Raw genomic sequence first — 15,659 nt, 5'->3', positions numbered from 1 at the left:
CCAATAAAGTGTCAAAGTAGACATCAAAAACTGATGTCTTAAAGGCACAATATGATGTATTATTATTATGTTTAACATAGGTTTTTAAGCACATAGGTTTTTAAGCATCTGGATGCTGTGTTATATACATTTATTATGTTCCCAAAAAATTACCAAAAAATACCAAAAATAAATTTTCGCAAAAAGCTTTCAAATTGCCATGAATATCACCAAACTAAGCAATACATAATGTTCTGCAATTTATAATTCCAAATCATCTACTACATCCCATAATGTATACATTCTTCTTGAAACATCCAAAAGAATGCCTTCTTTGCTAAATCGGATGCATGGTGAAGCCTAAAAGAAAGCAACAAGTGGAATCTTATCACCTCAAGCCAACTTTCTACTTCTGCATCTTCTTCTTTGGTCTTTTGTTATGAGCTGTTTAAATAGTCCATATCTATATATACAAAATCTGTTATAGGAAACAAGGGGAATTCACTTCCTGTGCTGATCAGAGTATCCCTTATTTTTATACACCTAAACCTTGCTCATCTGATTTCAAATAAAAAGTATTGATTGTCAAGATGGATAATAATCATGGTAAGGCATATAAATTAAAAAGAAATATCTTTTGATGAAGCAATTTCATTCCTGTAGTAGAACACTGAAAGTTTAATGCACAAATTTAATAATCCTACTCTCTTTGATAGTTCTGTATAGCCAGCCCAACATCTCGTCCGCAAAAGCAAGACAAACTTCTCCCTGTCAATCGTCAGCTTCTAAATTACATACAAATAAAGAGTCACATGGAAAACTCTTAACATTACGTAAAAATTGATGAGTTGGTTCCCAAATTAATGGCTTATTGAACCAAATACTTGAATTATCTCTTCTTCAATTACAACCATAAAATAGAAATGGTGGCATTAAGTGTACAGAAAATGGAAGATTTTAAGAAAAGAAGCGAGGTAGTCTGGTCATGAAGATATGAAATAACTATCGCTAGAATCGTTTATAAACCCATGACTGAAAAATAACGACTAGCAGTGGATTTTGGAGTTATATCAATGTTACTGTGTTACCTGCCAGTAACCCTTAGTTTTAACTCTCTGCTATATCTGTTGTCCTTAAGCGCTCTGTGCGTATAAGTCGTCCACCATCATCTCTACAAAAAAAGTATATATGTTGATCCATAATTTGGGACTCAATGCATTATAATCTATGCGATGTATCTCCTTCAGCTCTTCTTGGACCTTCTGTCGCAAGGCTCTCAAAACAGTATCCCCGGGAACATCTAGTGTAATAAAATATGAAGTCAGCAAGTAAATAATTCCAAACGTACTTAACAAAATAGTTGCCTAACTCATACATCCTGCAGGGAGGAACCATCTCACACACTTTAGTATAATAATATTGTAGCTTGATGAACATATCAAATATGTGTTCTGATTTTCCTCTGTTACATTATTTGCAAACAAGTAGAGTATCCGATGATGAACCTTGGTGTTATCTAAATTTTGTAATTCCTACCAACCTTGGTTCTTAAAAACTGAGTTTCATGCTAATTATTTTGTTTTAGCTGAAGGAATCTTAACTACTCACAACAGATTGTTTACGTGGTAGCAATAATTTATGTTTCACATGTAAAAGAACCGAAAGAACTACGCTTCTATGAAAGACCAGGGAATGTAATACTGTAGATCAGCAAAACATAACCAACCAGCCAGATGAAGGAAGTACACCAAAAAGAGAGTGACACCAAAGCACAAGCGTAACAACACAACATAATCATAGAACACTCGCTTTCACCTTTGCCGATCTACTATATCATGGTTCCTCTCACACCGAACAGAGACGAGTTCAACACACTTAAAGTTTTTTTCTTTTTATTCCCCAGATGTCAATGAAGCCAGATTACTTATTATATTGTCCTAAATAATTAAAGCGAGGATTGATGAGTATACCTATATTCATCCCAGGTGGAAGTGCAAACTGACGCTGAAGGACAAACTGGTACAAGGGGTATGCATGCACCAATTATCAGAGTGACAATTGGGATGGCTCCATTCCTGCAAGAGGTCAAGTATATGTTTGAACTATAACTCAACAACAAAAAGAACAAGAGTACGCTAAACTAAAAAATTTCCTCATAGCATGAGCAGTATGAGTAATGTATAGCATCACCATAGTTCTCCTCAAATCCCTTTAAGATGATTATAACAGAAGTCCAGAACCGATTTACATAAAATTATTCTATGTAACCACAAGAAATAATTTAATAGTATATACACTCAAGAAACAAAGTACTAAGAGGTTTATTTGCATATATTTCTCGAACTTCAAGTTTGCGTTTTTTTTAACAACGTGAATGTTAATTTCTAATTAATTTAGAGTTATTGACTACTCCAAATTACTTTCAAAGTACTAAAAATTGATGCAAGAGACCATATATCATACTGCATATACAGTGTTTAGATGTTTTCGTTCATCATGGCCGAGTATATTGGCCGACTATATTGATACTGTCCACCGCAAGAAATGATCCAAGAGCAGTGAGCAGAAGCACCTTGAGCACCGACATTGAAACAGCAAAAAAGGCTGAAAATCCCATTTGGCAATCCAACCACTTCACTTGATCTTTTCTGAGTACGGTTAAGCTGTAACCTTTCAAGAAGCAGTGTATTGTGAACTTCAAATTTGTACTTTCACTTCCCAAAAGTGATAATTTGATTCAAATCATAATATATCAAAGGTTCTTATTAACACAAGGAATTTAAAAATTAAAACAACTGCAGAATAATGTAGCTATATCCCACACTAATCAATCGAGCATTGTATATAATCTAACACGTAAGTCGTATACATGAGTATTATGATCAACTCAATGGAAATTTCATCATCAGGAAATACTTACTATTATAATAGATTTAGAGACTTACAAGAACAAAAAAAGCAAGAAACAAGAGAACCAACGACGAAAGCTAGCGCATCAAACAAGAAAGTACAAACAAGCCTGTAAACGACAACAACAAACAAACAATCTGTTAAAAATAGAAGAGTAACAAAAAACATGAAAAACAAAAAATTTAATTGGAGAAACATGCTTATATATAATAAAAACCAAATATATACCAACTAAAAAAGAGATATGCATACATAATTAACTTAAATCGCAAAATAACTTACTTTGTAGGTGACCCAAGATGAAGAATCAACCAATCCGTAAAAAAAGTTCAATTAAAACCCAAAAATTGAAGTTTGAAATGAAAATTAGAGACACACTTACAAATCGACTTAGTTAATAGCACAATCGAGTAGATTAAAGATTCATATGCAAGAACCGAGTGTTTTATTTGAAAGAAAGAACCGAGGCTACGACCTAATTAGATATATGATATTTGGGGGTTTGATTCCAGGGTTTGACCGAATTAGTGGTTCAATCTATGGTTAGTGTTCGATTAAGTTTGGATTTAAGATTCTATCTAGGGTTTGTGATTGTATATAATGGGTTTGAATTAGGTTTTGAATGTTCTTGAGTGTAGATTAAGAGTAGAGCCTCGTTAAAAAGAAAAGTGGATGTGAGTTTGTGAAGAGCTAGGGAAATGAAAATGGGTTGAGGGGGAAATGATTTATATGTAAAAGGGGGAAATGTTTTATGTAATCGTAAATGTATGTATCACGTGTTTTATAATTTTTTAAAATTTAGTTTAGACATCGTTGTTACTTCAACTGTTGTGTGAATATTACTTTAACATCGATTTTGTAAAAAAATATTCAAAAACAATTTAACATCGGTCGTCAATGCAACCGATGTTAAATTGGTGATATCTATTGACCGTTTTCTTGTAGTATAAGCCTCATTATTAGTAAACATGGAAATATTATGACTTTAATGAGTTGGAAGCCTTATAAAAAATTATATTAGCCATGCTTCACTTTTTATCGAGGTAAAGTAGTCATCCATGCAGAGTTCTCATGTTGGATTGTGGGTAATAATGTCCTCCTTGGAAGAGGATATTTCACGAATGAGGGAATTTTTTCTTGGTTGCCAAATGAACATTTACCAATAATCTATAAATTTCAAAATGTGATGATTTTTCTTGGCATATAAGAAGTTATGAATTGATTTAACACCATGACTCAATTGATTAAATTTTGGGATTGTGAATATTTAGGCGTTGAGAAGACCGTCCCTCACCCTCCGGAGACCATAAGATGAAATATGGAGTTATGAGAGGACCCTCTTCACCCATGTAGGTGAAATATGGAGCTATGATAGTAGTATTTCATAAAAATAGAAATTCTTTTCTATAAGAGGACCTTTCTCACCCGCTAATAAGGCAACAATGACGAGAAAAGAGGTCAGCGAGTTATAGAGATAGTACATTTTTTTAAATTTTAGAGAAAATTAATGTGCTTTTAGATTACTCTCTCTCACGTGCTAGTAAAATTTCTTACTTTGAAATTACATTCCCTCACTCATCAAGGAGGCCGCAAGGGTGAAAAAAGAAGTTGAGTTAGTAAAACATTCTTCTTTGAGATTACACTTCTTCATAGTTCAAAGAGGCGACACGGGTGAGGAAATGAATTAGAAATTTTTTTGAGTGTGTAAAATTTTAATTTTCATGGATGTTCTTCTTGATGAATACATGTCACCTAATTAAAGGATTTAGTTGATCTTTATTCACCGAAATTTCCTATTTTTTTGTGTGAAACGTAAAGTGAAACTGATTGAGGTTTTTCATAAGAAAAGCCCCCCCTTCTAGCGCCAAATAATACTGCATCTTGCTTCACTCTACCAAATATACCATGTTCTGTTGATGTTTTCACGGAGATGTGTTGTAGCTGATGGCTGAGAATCTGTTAAACAATGCCCACAAGAAGGTGATGGTCGTCAAGCACCTACGGCATGAGAGTAAGTAACCAGTGGTTGACAATAACAAGAAACAATAATTGGAAAATAAATACTTAATGTTTGAGAGTTACTATTTCTGAGTGGTATGAATGCTTAAGTGGTGAGAGTAAATGTGAGCATCAGAGTATTTATGTGAATTCGAGGGTCTGCATTTATGTGACTTAGATTGGTATTTATAATAGCTGATGCTACATCCCGTTAACTTCTAGTCCAGCTATTTGCTCCTTTTTGGTGACAGACATGACATGATGGCATGTCCCTTTTTATGATTTGTTGTCATATTTACTACTTCCATGTAAGCCTCCTCTTGTTCTTGAGTACTAAAGGATGGTCCAAGAGATACGAGTCTTCTGGGAGGAGGGTAACATCGTATGTGGAGGAGGAGGGTATCATTGATCTGGGTGGTAAAACTTTACCTTAGTATATATTTATTAGTCAAATTTATGGACATGATAGATTGCCCATCGTGAGTCTTGGGACATGGCTTCATATGTAGAGTAAAGAGGTGGACTTAACTTAGGTATTATCACTAATATAGTTAGAATTTTTTTTTATAAGGTTTTATGTGGGCCACTCTCCAAAATCGAGTCGAACTCAAATATTCTGGATAAATAAATCATAAATGTTTCCCTACATATTTATTTAGTTTGTAAATTATTTGTCAATCTACAGATATATTCTATACTAGTTTGGTTTTGTCAAATAGACTTAGGTAACGGCTAAAGGAAAAATCTGGAGAACTTTTAAACACTCGTTTTACAATCTAAAACTATTCAATTGATTTATAAGCATATCATACCCAAATATTTTGATCATAAACATACTGAATATAAGTTTTAAATATTTTAATTCAATTTATAATACCAAAGGACCAAACACATCTTTTACTCCAAAATAAGCGTCCGGAATACATGTAAATCCTTATTATCAATATAAATTATTTTTTAATTATACTTAATAATTTCTCAGACCTAATAGTCATTATTTTATAAGAAATGTTACATTTTACTATATGTCAAGTCAAAACTTTTGTTTATTTGGTGTGTAAAGATAAATGTGTATTTAGTCGCTCCGTTAACATTCGAAAAATCCAAAAAACATTCCTCCAGATATGTTTTAGACTTGAAATCTTGAACTTTACATATTAACTTGTAGATTAATTTGACCAATTTTGGATGACTTTTAATCTAGGACCCCTAAATTCGATGCGCAATTAATTTACGAGTCGGTGAAAATTCATATTAAATCAATGAGTTTGATGGTGAGATTTTAAACATTTTTTGGAGATTACCAAAATTTCATAATTGTGGAATATTTTTTTCATTTTCGTTGAAAAACTATATTTTGGTCATCGGTAAGTGCACCGTTCGGTTATTATTCATTTCCAAATTGAGAAAAATGTGTCAGACATTCCTTAAGTCTAGGAATTTATTAGCTTACTTTTTCAGCAGAAAATTATTACTTTTTGGTGATAAAAATACACGTAAACCTCTCATTCTTTAATTTGAATTTATCTTATTCTTCATCACATTTTCTCACATAAAAACACATATTTCTTCACCCTTATTTAGAAGGCCCCAAACCCTACTTACCCTATTAGGTAGCCTATTTACAAGGCAAACCCTTGCGACAGTTTTACGGTGAATTTTCCCGCGACTATTTTGTATGTTATTCGGCTTTATAACTATCTTGTTTCTCTTGTAGGTCACTCTCTATTTGAAGAACTTGAAACCTTGTATATTCAAGAGTCATAATTTGGATATTTTATGTATATTAAGTGTACTTGGACACATACTTGTTAGATATATGCTTTATACACTTTGCTTTTCAAGTTTCATTCTTGTTGGCATAAAAATGTACTTGTTCTTGATTTATTCATGTATTTTTTGGAGCCTTAGTATAAACTTTAGAAGAGTTACCGACTTTATTTTACACTTTTACAAGTCCTTGCACTTAAGTTTATAACTGGAGGTAAAAGACAACTATTTTTTTTATTTAAAACCAATGTCTCTAAACTCGTATTTACCTTAAGTGGTCAAAATCTTTGTTTCAAATATTGAAATATTATTTAAGCTTGGTGTTATATTTATTAAATTATTCTTAATTCTCAAGTAAACATCTTGAATAAGAATCTAACACCGTTGACCACTTGAACTTGTTGTTAAAAAGAACAAGAAGAACTTGACCACACGCGTTATACTCAGCCAAATTCGAAGCTAAAGTTCCTTGATTCTCCTTAATTTTTTACTCTCTTTAATAAGTAAAAAGACAAAGACGTAGTCAGCGGGTCTGTAACATTATCATTACTATGCACTTTACATATAAACACTACCACATATATTGCATACTAAAACTTCCAACAAGCGTTATTATAGGGCAAAAAACTGTTGCTATGGGTGCCAAAAAGGCAATGGCAAAGCTTTTGAGGGTTGTAATTTTAGCCATTGAGAAAGAATTATATTGCAACAGCGACACACCTTATTGCAAGCCTGAATATCTGTTATAGAAACAAGCTAATGCAACGTCATCGAGGGTTGCAATAGGACTAGACCAGTGTTACAACAGGTGTTTGACAATCTGTACAAATATTGGGCCACAGGTGGGCCACAAGTATGGACGCCGCACGTGGGCCCGTCTTTCCATTTTTTTATAAATTTGCATAGACTAAAATATATAAAATTTTCATTTCATTACCAAATAATACGAAATACAAGCAATATTTACCAAAATACACCACTGTCATAGTATATACCTTGATATATTGTTCCAAAGCAAGCACACCAAATACATTACATTCTTAAAAAAGTAAATATATTACATTCTTAAAAAAGTAAAATACATTACATTCTTAAAAAAGTAAAACACATTAATCTAAAATTAAAAATGATGAAAGTCTATAAATATAATTGTAAAAATAATCCATCCGACTAAGAAGTTGGGCATTATCCATAAAAGAATACCATTGTCATTATAAATATGAAATGTTTCGCAAAGTTGAGCAAAATTATTATTGATGCGATGTGTTTATGAGACTTCCGTTCATTTCATGCAATCCATATATAAAGTGTACCCATACCAGATTTTTTACCTCTTCCTAGAGAATGGCATACCTGAAACCCTGCATAAATGAAAGTAGATTTTCAATACAAGCAGCACACTAGTTTGTATTTCATGTTTTTATACATGTCTTACAACATGACTTGCAATTGGTTTCTTGAACTATACATAAGCATATGAAGAAATGCATAACATAAAGTACAAGATATAAATCTACACCAAATAACTAATATCAGGAGTCAATAAGCCAAACACACATTAATCATGAAGTTCTACTCATAGTTGAACACAACATCCACTTACAAGTGTGCTCTAATAATTGAAAAATAATGAACAAAACTAGTCACACTTACAAATAAAAAAAATTACATGCTTGTACAAATGCATATAAAAATAAAAATCTAACACTAAACATACTTTCCTTGTAAGTCCAACAAGTAGATATAAAACACATGACCGCTACTTTGGTATGCACAAACAAAAATAAATCCAAACCTAAAGGATGACATAGTACCTGAATTGGAGAGGCTGTTCTTGGTCTCGTTGTAAACATTAATTGCCAGCGACCTTCAATCAAACTAGAACTTGTCTGAAAATATAAGATATTACAGTTAAAATTCGAACTTGTCTGAAAATATAAGATATTACAGTTAAAATTCAGTTGTGGTAAACTTGTTGCGAACACCGAATCTCAGTCTCTTAAACTTTGTTTCTTCTAGTCAAAAAATACCTAATTCAAAAGTAAAATTTAACTCCATTTCCTAAAATTCTAGTTTAGCATGTTGTTAATAGTGATCGTATTAAATTAATTAAGTGAAATTCATTCATGTTCACTTTTTAAACTAACAAAGGAAAATATTTCAACAAAAATTGCCACTGGTTCACTTATGCTTTGAGTTGCTTCTAAAACTTGCACTGCGCGTTTAACTTCATGCACATCAATTTTTAGACACAAACTATGTGAAGAAAGTAATCATCAAGCATTATTTTGACAAAAGTAATAATATATCAACCAAGCTACAGATACTTTTGAATAGATTTTTGCATTGCCAATTACTAGAAAATCTCATATTTCATACTATCTAGATTCAGGAGAATTATACTGACCTGTAAATTTTCAATCTAGGCAAGAAAGCAACAAAAAATTTAAGCAAACATATAGGCAGATTAATCTATATAAAGTCACGACTTACAAAACATCATAATATTTATACCTATTAAAAGCAGCATATAACACAGATAGGAATAGAGAAACCAAGCATTATAGTGAAAGATATATTGCACAAAAGATAACTGATCACATATTCTAAATAAATTTAATAAGATGAGACCATAACTAATAATACTCTTGCATAAATCAACAAACCTCACTGATGAACTTTGTTGACCATCCATTTTATAGCCAATCTGTTCAGGGTCCCATTAACATGTAGCTAAGGACATAATTTGACCTCTAAACTAGCTTTACCAAATAAGTACTTGCTCCTGGATTCAAATCCACAACCTTCATTTATATGAAACCTCATTTATATACTCATTTAGCAAACATAACAGTCAGCATTGTCAAAATTATTCCTAGGGGCACATCAGGTCTAGAGTTGTTTCTCGCCTCCTCTCCCCAGTTCCCCTCCCTCTGTAACTAAAATCTAATGCAGTAATGAAAACGTAAACCTCTGAAATCAAAGAACTTAACAAATTTTGTGTGTAAAGTGAATTACAACATGAATAATACCCGTTGTATTGTCAAGTCACTACTAGAAATATGGGATCAGCATCGGTTCAGAACCGATGTTAAAAAAGTCCTGAACCGATGTCTTCGCGTGTGATGTTAAATGTCATCAGCCTTTGCATCGGTTAACAGCCGATGTCTATTACATGCTATACATCGGTTTCTAAGATTAAAAGTGATGTCTTTACAACAAATTTCAGCTTATATTACAGTATTACTAGGTGAATATGAGTATATTATGACGTATTTATCCATTAAAATATGAAACCTACAAGCTCTAAAAGCCATTTATTAAAATTCTTTCGAACAAACCGATGTGAAATGCTTGATCAGACATCGGTTAGATTAGTTGCCCGATGTGAAATGTTTGATCAGACATCGGTTAAATTAGCCTCCCGATGTGAAATGATGGATAAGACATGGGTGTTCTTCACGAAACCGATGTTAAATCTTTTTGTTTAACATCAACCAATTTCTCTAACCGATATTATTTGACTTAAAATACATTGAGTTTTTTTTCAGAACCGATGTCAAATGACTATTTCACATTGGTTTTTTTAGTTATTTTCGTTTAATATTATTTTGTATGATGTCTTTTGTACATTTTTTACATCGATTTATATGTACCATTGTGATGTTAATGTTCTGTAAATTGCACGCCATCCTGGTACTATTTACAGCCACTGGGAACCAAAACAATGCAACATCCCAACAAAAAACATTCAAACAGAAACATAAAGGTACCATCCAAATTACAACTCTAATACCAAAATATTACTCATACCATACTATACATACATTTCAAATAAAATACAAGCATTACATTAGCTAACTCATACTATACTAATTTTTACGTACTAAAAGCAAAAGCAACTTGCTATGTGCTGCTGTACCAGAACTCACGCCTCCTTCCTCTTCCACCACCCTTTTCTGCAAGTGCTATCATTGGGGATTGGAGTAACATCCTCTGAAAAAAGGCAAATAGAAAGTCAATTATCAACGCCTTACATGGCTATAGCCTACTTATTTCCAAATTCATAAGCTAATCAGGAAAAAAGAATTACCAATGCGACCAATTTTCATTCCTAAACGAGCAAGTGTACGAAGAGACTTTGTTTTGTTTCCGCCTGTTGCGCGAAACTTGATGTGAAGAGCAGTGATTCCAAGTTCTCGTGGGCAATTTACCAGCCAGCTTATATGAGAAAATATTGCAAAGTCATTATCATCCATTTCATGCAATAAGAGGACTTTCAAGCAAGTCTATAGCGATAGAAATAACACGAGACCTTGCATCTTGTTGAAACAACCTGTGTTGCAAGCATAGTTGCATATGGTGAAGATTCATCTCTATTTGCTTTAACGTATCCCACCTAAAGAATTGAGAAATTAAGATAACATGAATAATTTTTTAGTTAATTAGTTGTATATCTCATCTTTATGATATTTAAGTATGATCTATGACATTTATTAGGTGTTTCCGGGCAGGCCCAAGTGACAAGACATAATTTGTATCTCACTTAGATTACAATTGGTACATGTAAAACATTTATTTTAAAAAATAAATCAAAGCATACTGTTATTTACAGGGCACTCATATAATAGAGTTTTTCGACATAAGTCATACCAATAAATATATTAGACGTATTGACACTAATAACTTACCTTCTCCTTGACTAGTTTGTGTGTGAGAGAGAGACAGAGAGACCATAAGGTCTAGAGAAACATTTGTCAGTGTTAAGATTTAAAATTATTGGAGCTTCCAAAGCTTTCTGAAATGTAAATAAAAAATGAAATAAAATAAGACACATAATTGATGAAATATTAGATGTCACCAGGCAGCTACTAAGTACCTGAAATTTTAATTTTACCAGAACAGAGCAATGGGGAAGTAAGTCAGACTAGAAGGATGCTTGCATTTTAAACATTTATGGAGGCTTACATAATTAATAAAGAAGAGACTAATAGTTGTTGGTTGTGGAAAAGAAATTAAGGGACCTTCTCTATTTGAGCCATTACAATCTTGCTAGTTACTTACAAATTTTGAAATTCTTATTTAAATAAGCAGATTATTTGTTTAAAATGACTATTTGAGGAAACATATATAGCTGTTGAGAATTGGCTAAGTCGAAGATCAGGATTTATGTCACAATCAGGATATGATCATCTACTGAAATATGATTATCCGTTGAAACTTCGATATCATCCGTTGATATACATAATTGATTATCGTTGAAGCTAAAGTATTTATCCGTTGATCAAAGCTTTCCGTTGAAGAATGACTTGAATGATAAGTCATGACTGCGAGATAAATCAGAAGGTCATGATTTATAGGATCGTAGTTGAATTAGATATGTAAAGTATTAGAGTTATATTTTAATATTAATTGTAATTGATAGAGGACTGATTTGTAGCTGTGTAGTATATAAACACGGAATAGGTTATCACAATTTGTAGTGCACAACTCAAGTATTCGTATAATCTAGAAGCTCTTAAGAATATTATTTTTAAGAGAGTTTTGTAATAGTTATTAAAGATCAATATAAACTGTTATTTGATTCATCTGTTCTTACTTTACTTTCATAATACATCGATTTGTTTAGTAATTGTATCCAAACCCCTTAAACAATTACTTTACAGGATAACAAGTGGTATCTGAGCGGTCAAATTGACTGTTAATTTGAAAAGGTCAAGAATTCTGAACGTAAGTATGAAAACATGAAATTTCCATATTGAAGAAAGTGATTACTCTACATGGAGAGTAAAGATATTGATGTTCCTTGAAGCTATTGCTGATGAATATGTTGATATCATCAAAACAGGACCTCAATATCCTATATAAAATGTGGCTATGTTCAGATGCTCCTGAACACTCTGCCATAAAAGAAAAATCAAAGTGGTCAGAAGCTAAAAAAGTTTCTATGCTTAAAGATTCTAAAGTCCGGAATATTCTGCACAATGGTTTGAACAATGTGATGTCAAACAAAGTTATTGAATGTAAGACTGGAAAGGAAATATGGGATGCCTTGAAAATATAGTGTCAAGGTATGATGGAAATAAAGAAAAATAGAAGAGTTGTTGTGTAGAAAATAAGTAATTTAATGCCAAGGCTGATGAGTCAATTACTAACATGTATGATAGATTTTTAACACTGCTGAATTATCTACCATTGGATTGAAAAGAATATGAAAAGGAAGACTCAAATACAAAATTTCTGAGAGCTCTTCCAGAAGATTGGGATACACATGCCATAATAATCAGGCATCAATATGATCTTGATTCTCAAACTCTGGATGAAGTGTATGGAATGCTGAATACTCATGACATGGAGATCCAACAAAGGAAGAATAGAAAAGGTCAGAAGATGAACGTTGTGGCTCTTAATGTTGAGACTCACAAAGACAAAGAAAAGATAAGTGAGAGGTCAAGGAGAAGGAACATTATGGAAGAATCAGATACTGATAATGTATCAGATCTTGACACAGATACTGATGATGATTCGAAATCGGAAGGATGATCCTCAAGTGGTTGAGATGGGTGCAATACTGGTGAAAGGTTTCAGAAGGATGAGGAATGGAAAACCACTGAGAAAAGTTGGTTTGAACAGAAGGTTTTCTGATCAAGGCAAAGACAGGTTCAAAAGGAGTGATGGTTATAACAACAAGGAAAGGAAGTTTGACACGACCAAGGTGACATGTTACAACTGTAATAAAAGGGACATCTAGAAATTGTGTACCCCAAGACAACGGGAAAAACTTTGGTCACAACAAATTCCAATATAAACTGGATGGATTCATCATAAACTGACAATGATGATAAATGTTATGCACCCATTGCAGCTCATGGAGAGAATGCCTCAGGAACTAATAAGGTACCTTCTGTTATATTTCCTGTTGATATTGATAATATGTCTTAATTGAAAACTTTATTGTACTCTTTGCATGTTACTTTTAAATGTAAGTCTATTGAATGTGATAGTTTGATTGCTGATAATAAGAAGCTTAAAGAAATAAATGAGTTCTTAGAAGCTGAGTTATGTGCATGAATGAACATGGAAAAGCATGTAAAAAAGCACAATATAATGAAACTCGGATAAATATCAGGTATGCTAGACTAGATAAACTCAGGGAAGCGATCCCGTAGGCACTGGTTTTTGAAAAGCTTTACAACCCGCTTTATCCTAGTGGTCTCCAAGTCTTTAGGCTTGGTGACATCTACTATTTTAGCAGCCGCTGCATAAAGGATTAAGCAATAGTTAAAACCAGAAAAATAGGCTAAAAAAAGTATGAAAAAGAATAAGGACTAAAGCTAAAACTTACTTTTAGACATGTGAGAGCCCACGATCAAAGAGAACTGTCTTCTTAATAAGGTCCCAGGAATGGGACGTGCCATTATCCTTAGTGAGGATATCGAAGGCCTTTGCCTCTTCCTCGCACAATATTATATCATTGGGGATGCCGTCGACTACCTATATAAAAGATGAATAGAAGAGGTTGCCCTAATGGGATAGACTTTCCATGACAACATGGGGGATTGTAGGGCGTTGGTTCAAAGAAACACAACCCGGATTCTTGTCAGGGCTTTTTTTTAACTGAATTTTTTTCCTGAAATTAGCTACTATGGTAGCCAAATTGTGCTTAGCATATTATGATAAGAAACAAATAATTAACCTCCAAGCATTTGGAGGAAGTTGGAGGGATTAATCCCAACATAACAAGAAGAATGGGAATAAAGAGGTGAAAGGGAAACCTGGCACCTGCCCTAATATATCCCTGAAGACGTACAATACATCCTTCTTCCGATGGAAAGCCTTGTCTACGGCACTAGCCAAAATCAGCTTGTAGGACTTCTCGACCTTGTACATGAGGTTTATTTTTTCCAGCTCCTTCACATCGTAGAACTTGTTGACGTTATCGAACACATTAATGTAAGCGTCATACGTATACTCATCCCCCGAGTATTGGTCATATCAATCAAAGAAGAATACCTTGATCGAAGAAGGAATTCACTTGAATTTTTAGCCACGTTCATTTTGGCCATCTGAGAAATACATGAAAAATAAAGAACATAGTGAATAGATGCTTGAAAAATGTAGAAAAACCCCAGAAGAGATGAAGATATTCATCTTAAAAACAAATATCTATTAAGATATTCATCGAAAAAACCTAGAAAATGGGAAAAAACTGAAAAAGTATGAAGAATGCAATAAACATATCTACAGAAGATATGAAGATTTGAAGATTTTGCTGGAAAACTATAGGATTAAAGAAAGCAAGATGAAGAAAGACAGAAATTACAAAGAGCTTTTGATGAGAGGTTTCGAATGAGAAGTGAGAAAGAAGTGAATTCACTCACTATAATATATAAGAAAATTTGGGAAAGATGAACCGTCAAAGGGCCATAAAGCTAAAGGCCTAAAAGTTAAAGCCCAAAGTCTGGAAAGTTCTCAAAGTTCCCAAAAGAAACAACTAAAGGACCATGGGCCTAATTCAAGTTGAATTTGGAAAAATAAGCACATTGGCCCAATCCAAGTTGGATTTGGGAAAATAAGCTGATTAACCCAATCCAAATTGGATTTGAAAGGTAGGCCCATCGTCCCATATAAAATTTACAAAATAGAAGTCTAAACAAATTATGGTTAAAAGGAAGAAACAAGACCATGGTTGAGGTCGTATTTTATGTCATGGATTCTAGTCGAAAAATCGATTAGTGGCCCTGAAATGGACCATGTATTCGACCAGAATTGAGGTCGTGTTTCATGTCATGGATTATAGTCAAAAAACTTCGAGTAAAGGCCCCAAAATAGACCATGTATTCGACCAGGATTGAGATAGTGTTTCAGGTCGTGGAATCTAGTCAAAAAACTTTGACTAGAGGCCCTAAAATGGACCATGTATTCGACCGGGATTGAGGTCGTGTTCTAGGTCGTGGATCCCAAACTTTGACTAGAGGCCCTACAAATTAATGCGACCAAGC

The 15,659-nt window shown here is 33.2% G+C and overlaps 1 long non-coding RNA gene across 1 annotated transcript; it reads right to left on the bottom strand.

Annotated features, from left to right (window-relative positions):
- Positions 1-417: 417 nt before the first annotated feature.
- On the bottom strand, positions 418-2,037 carry LOC141701015 (uncharacterized). Its single transcript, XR_012566631.1, has 3 exons — positions 1,950-2,037; positions 1,068-1,279; positions 418-747 (listed from the first exon to the last, which is right to left on the bottom strand). It is a non-coding gene; the product is annotated as an uncharacterized LOC141701015 (long non-coding RNA).
- Between the last annotated feature and the right edge of the window lie 13,622 nt (positions 2,038-15,659).

Source organism: Apium graveolens, unplaced genomic scaffold (genome assembly GCF_009905375.1).
Source record: "Apium graveolens cultivar Ventura unplaced genomic scaffold, ASM990537v1 ctg3218, whole genome shotgun sequence".
Classification (NCBI taxonomy): domain Eukaryota; kingdom Viridiplantae; phylum Streptophyta; class Magnoliopsida; order Apiales; family Apiaceae; genus Apium; species Apium graveolens.
This window is presented reverse-complemented; position numbering and strand designations above follow the sequence as displayed.